The sequence below is a fragment of the Zosterops lateralis genome, assembly GCF_965231275.1.
Source record: "Zosterops lateralis genome assembly, chromosome: 1".
Lineage (NCBI taxonomy): Eukaryota > Metazoa > Chordata > Aves > Passeriformes > Zosteropidae > Zosterops > Zosterops lateralis.
In genome coordinates, this window is record NC_139762.1 from 102,437,534 (window position 1) to 102,445,163 (window position 7,630).

The window sequence follows — 7,630 nt, forward strand, 5'->3', positions numbered from 1 at the left end:
GCCTGTCCGACTCAATATGCCCGGTATTTTCTTTCTGCCCTTGTTTATCTGAAACTCACTTCCCTTCTTTTTTTTCCTCTCCGCTCCTCTAACTCATTCTAGACTTGTCTTTAATTTCCAGCACTTTTTCCATTAGCACTACATAAACTCTTGGCATAAAGTAGTTGTGATGGCAACATTTCCCACTTTCTTCTAAGTTTTGAACTTGGGGAAGCTCTAATCTCCTTGCCTGTAATTTTAAGGGCCAGTGCAGACAGTGAGCACACAGCTTTAGTCTGATAGCTGTGTATGCTTTACAACTTTGCTGAGTTTTAAAATTCTTGTGCCAATTTAGATTAGCCTGAAAACTGCTCTCATAAACTTTTGGATAACTACAGTTGCTGTGGCCATGCTTTTTGACTAGTTTGGCATGGAGGTGTCTCATCAGTCTTTCTTTTCCCATTTAATCATGGTCAGGACAAGGGAATATTGGAAGAAATTTGTGATTTCCCCTTGTGTATTAGTTTATAATCAACCTAGAAACATCTCTCATATTGCATGAGACAGCTAAATTTGTGATAGTTGTGAGGGACAAAGTGGATATACTGTTTCAGGAAATGTGCTCATTGTTTTATAAAAGTCCCATTACTACACATGCCTCAAAAATTTCAGAATGTTTAAAGCTTATACTTCTTATACTGCCATATGTAATAATCTCTTCTCTTCTTTAAAAATAGCTATACATCATTCTCTTTTGTTCTTTGAGAGACAATTTTTATTCCACTCTAGATCTTAGTCTTTGTTCGATACCTTTTATCCAGTAATCTTTGATGTGGAGTAATGCTAAGTATCCTCTGAAAACCTAATTAAATTAGAATTCCCTTTATCTACCATGGCAGTAATATCTTCAAAGAATTCTAACAAGTTAGTTAAGGTTGAATTCTTTTGCTTCAATATAGTCCAAGTATTCTGAGATGTTATCCCCCTAACAGAGAGTTCTTTAAAATAGCTTTCAATAAATTATTAAAACAGTCTTCAAAAGTTACTGCATCCCCATTTCATCCTATCTCTCCTATGTAAGATTTTTGATGACTGACCTTAAATTATGTATCTTTGTTGTTTTAAACAAGGATCCCAATGTAAGGTAGTGAACTATGGATAAAATACAAAGTAAAATATATGTTCAAAGGTTCTCATTCTCTTTCTCCTCTTATCTACTAATGCTCTCGAACATTGCTTTGGTTAAATAAAATTATACCAACCAATTACATTATATACCTAACAGAATATATTCTTTCCTCTTTGACTTGGAAGAATGATTCCTAGTGAGAACAATTTGTTTTGTATTTCTTCTACAGAGAATGGAAGCAAAATAAAGACTTAATAATTCTAAATACAATAAATAATTGTATTTAACCCCATATTACCTTTTCACTTCTCAAAATTCCAGTCAATATGTAAATATATATATATAAATATATATAAAATAGCATTTAAATTCATGAAAGGTCTTAGTATTGAAAATTATCCTATCACTTTTGATGGAATAATTTTTAAGGAATTTTAAAAATAATTTCCAGGGTTTGGTTTTGGGTTTTTTTTCCTTAATATTCTGGAAGTCGCAGCTTGCCAACTCCTGTTCCTCTTGCATAACCATAAGCATACCTTTAGCTTACACTGGAATAATTTAATTTTTCTTAGTAATTTCACTGGTGCTTGCAAAATACCTACTCAACACTTGTCTTTCCTGAGCTGAAGGACTGCCTGGGCTAATTCCATTTCTGTTGCTGCCAGGTCCCTCCCACAGTGCAGTGAGTAACCTTTCAGTTCCTTTCCCATAGCTTCCACATACACAGAAAGGCTCTGGGCCTCTGCTGGCACTCAGTTAAACAGATGCTTTTGCAGCCCTGCAAATCATGGCTGATGAGCCCAATTTAAACAGCAGTGCTCAAGAGGAGGGAACCCCTCATCAGGATCCCCATTTGAGGGCGTGAAGCAGCCCTGCTCTCTCCTTTGCTGTGTTAAGCTACAGATTGAACGGGTTTGCAGTGGCCTCTGTGACTGGTGGTGTCAGTGGTGCAAGCATTTCTGTTTAAACAGAGGGACTTTAGCGGTGCTCTTGTTTACTTTAACAGTGCTTTCTAGGTATTTGCATGAACTAAACAAAAGTTATGAAAAATCAGGGGTAAATTGAACTGGAACCCCACTTTTCTTCTGTTTTGTTTAGGTCTTTTTTGGCAGGCTTACAAGCATGTGTCAGACAACTGTTTTACAACAAAAACATTTTGCTACAGTCATGGGTTGATAGAATGACTGATTGTCATTTAAGAGGCCCTTTGTTCTGACTCCTCATATGTTTCCTTGTGTGCTTACAGCCTGAGATTCATTTCTCTCCAAAATTGAATTCATATGTTCTGGAGAAAAAGTACCCCATCCCCTCATTCTTGAACTATGAGGTCTTTTTCTTTCCCCCCATGACTGATTTTCATAGTCCTGTAAGTGATTCTCATGGTCTGAAATGATAATTTTATAACCACAGTGAGCACAGAAGAAGTGAAGCCCCAGGAAGCAGGTAACTGCCTGGACTGCCTGTGGAGAGCTGTGCTGAGACACCCGTGTCAGCTTTGAAAGAGGTGCCTTGGGCACAGAAAGCATCCCTGTTGCTGCTTCACAGAGGGGACTCCCTGCTCTCATCCCTCTTAACACAGACCTCAGACACAGACATTAATTAATAGCAGCCTGCTGAGGCAGTGAAATGCTATACCTATAAAAATTGCCTGCAGTCACAAGCTGAAACAGAGCCAGGAGCTCAACCCAGCCTGGAGTTCCAGTCTAGTGCCTTTTACCACTTCCTTCTCTCACATGACTCTTTACGTTACTGACCTTTGGAAGAAAACAACAACCCCCAACTAGATATTTATATATGCTCACATTTGAGCATGGGATTCCTGCTTTTGAAACATCTTTAAAATCTCTGCAGTCCAAAGGTCTCAGCAAAGCCCAGTCTATCCGACAGAAAGCACATACTGAAACTGAAATTTGAATTCTCCTAAAATTTATAATGAGATATAACCAGCCTGGTAAATCCTGTTTCACCACATTATTTCCCTTTGGCACAGAAGAAAGGAATCTAGGGACAGTTGCTGAGTGGCTTCTAGGAAAAGTGAAGCAGCAAAGTGTTAAGGTAACAACAATGGTGTAGGTCTTGCAGGGAATTCAGAGGCATGGTCTAGTTTGCTCTTTAATGCAGACTTCAAGTTAACCATCCTTGAGAGGAGAGCATGTCCAAAGCTGAACAGTGGTCTCAGCTGCCACAGTTTCAGAAAAGCATATGGTGAACAAATCTATTTATTTTGTGGAAGTAAAAACTCTATCATTTACTTGGTTGTCCACTTCCCACAAGTTTATAATAAAATGTTTCATTTGTTGACTTTATTTGCTTAAAATTGAATTTTTTAAACTCACTTTTACTGATGGCAGAAGCCTCTCTGGATATCAAAGTGTGTGAAGTGGTTCAGCCAGACTCTGCCATCAGGGCAGGTGCCAAGCTCTCTGTGGATGGCCTGCTGTCCCCCTTTGCTGAGCAAATGCTACCTGAGCCCAGTCCTAGACCACCAGCCTCCACCACCAAACACACAATTTTGGCTTGGAGAGGGCACCACAGATGCAATGAACAAATGCAGCATAGCAGTCCCTCAGTTTCTTGGTAACCTTGGGATCATTAGAAGTCACTGTAATTCAAAGCAACCCTTGTGTCTGCCTAGAAAGTGAAACTGCTGTAAAAACAGCAGAGTGACATGTAAGTGCTCAAATTAAAAATAAGCAAGGATAAGAATGGCTCATCTCTTTAGGTTTTCAGAGCTAATTCATCTAGAAGTATCATTTCAACACATCCAGCAGGATGTGGTGCCTTTTTACAGTGGTGTCTAACATAAATTGAACAGGGAAAAAGTCAACTAACTCTGAAATTAGGGGACTGTTTGAGTTACCTGCCTCCAAAAAGCTTTCTAAGGGAATTCCTTACATGTCTGTGTTATCAGTTAGCATGCAACATGAACTGACACAGGAATATATATAAAATACAAGTATTGCACCTCGAGCTTCCTGCATTCTAATGCATAGTATGGTAGTCTGGAAAGAAAAAGAGGATTTTTTTTATATTTTAAAGAAGTCCAAATGCACTGATAATCTTTGTGTTCATATACAGACAGCAAAGTCAAAACACAGCTGTGAGGTCTAATTTTAGGGGCCACTAACCTTGATCATGCTCTTTTAATAATCCTCCTATTTGTGAACTCAAAGAGTCAAGGAGGGTGTAACCTTGAGGGTTTTAACCAGTCCTTGAGGCCAGTATTCACAATGTATCATCTGATTTTAGAAACAATATTATCAGAATGCAGTGGTAGATAGTGGCTTGACCATAGGATGCCCTGGAAGCTGAAATGCCATTTTAAATATAAACAATACAGAGGGTTCCACAAAAATGTTTCAGCTGAAAAAGATGTGAGAGGAGTCTAATATCACATTCCTGTGTCAATCATAATATAGATAATGAAGATAAATAAAAGTCCTTCACTCTTTAAATCTTCCACCAAACTACCTCTCATAACAACTCTGAAGAGGAACTTTGTTAGGGTTTTCTGGTAAACAAATGGGGAATTACTGAAAAGTCCCGAAATGAACCTTATTCTTGAATCTTCTGTCTTTTTTTTTCAGCATTCCAGGTTGAATTTTATCAAGTTAAGCCTGTATACGTTTTGGAGCCCTGCTGAGTTTTTTTTTTGCCAGCCCTTCAAAGCAGAAGAATTTGCAACATCCAAATGTATTATTCATTTGAAAACTTCTTACATGACCGCTGACTTTCAGTAAGCAGAAAAAGTATGTAAAAAATTACTATTAATGTAATTTTATTCAGTTAGAGAAAGCTCTGATTTGTAAAAGGAATGAACTAAAACAAGACTATGCATCTGTTAAAACATCTAAGGGAGATTTTACTCCTGCCCTGAAGTGAGAGAGTAGCTCAAAGGCAGCATTAGAACGATGCCCTGTGCAGCTGATCTGACAGTGCCAGCGGGGCAATCCCAGTGTACAGCATTTCTGCAGAAGGGAATAGAACTAACCTGAGTCTGGATGAGTTAAAACTCTGCCCATCATATACAGTGTTCTCTGTTGCTGTTAAGAATCCATTGCCTGAGCATTATTGGAATAATTTAGGTTTGCTTGCACAGATGAATGATATTCCCAGATGGCATTAAAGGAAAGTTCCAGAACAAAATCTACTCCCTATCATTTTTCTACCTTATGACCACAACTCTGTACAGTCCCTCCCACATAACTACTCAGTAGTATTTCAAAATCAGAATGATTCCCTACATTCCTGGTTAGCACATTCAGAGGTTAAACATAAACCAGAAACCAACACTGATTATCATTAAGCATTTCTGTGCCAAATACCTTGCTGAAGTAAAATGATAAAAGTTCAGCATGTAATTCTTGGCAGGTATGGCTGATAATTTTTTTATGCTTCTATTAATATTCTTGGTTTACTGTGGTCTCACAATTACTTTTATTTGTCTATATAATTCCACTTTGTTTAGTCTTGTGAGCTATTGTTTCTGATTCAGTACAGTATCAACACACCAAAAACAGGCTGCAGGAGTTCATAGCTCATTACTATATATTGAAATGAACTACTGTGGGACTAAGGTGGTATTGTGTGAATTGGCAAAGTGCTATGAGAAGTCTTGCTCTAAAATGCAGCTGTGGGAAATGGGCACCTATTTGCTCACAGTTTTTTCACACTTAACCTGAATGTGCACAGTGTCTGTGAGATGGACTGTAGTTTGGTTTCTACATCCTACCTAGTCTTGTATGTATTAGCACAGACTGTTCCTCTTCCATTGTCAAAGACCTTTTCACTGATCATGTTCTTCAGTATGTAAGCATGTTTTTTCCTTGCTACTCTCTTCCAGGGGCTCCAGGCCATCTAGAAAAAGGTGGAAAGCAATGAGCACTTCAGAGGCCCCAGTCTGTGCATCTACAGGCCATGGAGTGAACAGGCTTTCAATTGGTGCATCACTGATACAGTATTTCAAATCCTGTCATTATCAAAGAACACTTGTTCCTGAAAGTGCAAATTCATGAAGTTTTCTGAACTTAGTTGAAAATGTAATCAGAAATAAAGCCACAAACCTAAAAAAAAATTACCTAAATCCTGTGGGAATATTTGAGACACGTACAGAATGACATATGAACTATCTTATCTGTTATATCTTGCTGTTTCCAGTCTTCTCCATACTCTGATGCATTCATAGAGATTACAGGCTTGATGATGGGAAGGTGTATCAGTCTCTAGACCACTTACAGATCTGATTACACTCCTCCAGAACTCAGAAGTGACATACATTACTAGGATCTATCCAAATCCCATTCCTTCTTGCACGAAATTTGATAAAAGTGAAAATAGTGTCAGCACATAAAGTACTTGGCAGTGCAATTGAATTTATTTTTTCTTGTTTGATAAGTACAGTGTTACCATAGATTCATAACACAATGGGTTCTGCCTGTGCAATAAAACCCACCACCTCATCCTACCACTTTAAATCCAGCAAGGATTGGCAGATAAAACTTCCAAGAATGGATACCAGATATAGGCAGAACAAGTAATGGAAAAAAAGGAATTTCTCTTTTTTTTCCATCAAAGGGAAGAATTGAGATAATTGGGATTGCCTTTGTTTACTGACACTGGAATAGATTTTTATACAGGCCACTTAAAATAGCAAGAGGGTAAACATTAAAAAATGCAAGAAATTTTGAAACAAAGTTATGGAATCCACTTGAGTATTTGAAATAGCTCTAAAATTTTGACTAGAATCCCTAAAATGTGATTGTCTCCATAAGGGGATCATTCAGATCTTGTTTAAAGATAAAAATACTGTGATAAAAATTTGACCCCCTTAGCCTTTTCTGGATTAGGTCAAAAAGACTGCAAAGATGTGAAAGACTGGCAAACAAAAGTGTTTTCATGTTATATTTTCTTTAAAACACTTTCAAAACCTCTGATTTTCAAGGTTCTTATGAAATAGCCAGGAAAAAAATTAAACTGTGCCTAGATAGTTCTTTTATAAGCAAGAGGAAATGTATCATGCCACTTCATGGCGTAACAGGGGTTTTTCATCTCACCTTTCTCACCAAAGTAATTCTGGTTTAAGAACTGAGCTGAAGCATTAAAAAGCAAAGATGATCTCTCCTCCCTGAGAGCTTTCTTTTTTTTTCTATCCTTCCAGCTTGAGAGACTCCCTTTATCTCCCCATGAGATCAAAAAAATATTATCAAAATTAGAAATACTTCTTCCTCAGAGATTTTGTGTTGTTTTTCTTGATGTTGTTTTCAAGCATCTCAATGAAAGCAGAATTTCCTTCCCACAGAGAAATCCCCCAAAACACCACTGAAAAAATCTGTAACTGAGATAAAGACTTCCTTTTAAGGATTTTGGGATTTTTGCTAACTTCTCCTCTAAGTCAACCAAAACAGTTCACTCTGCTCCTAGGAGGTATTTCAGCATTACTTGTTTCTTTCATCAACTCTTTTCCCGTTAGAAGAGGGAACATTCTTGTCTACTTTGTTCTTTTCCACATTTATTTTGCTGTGA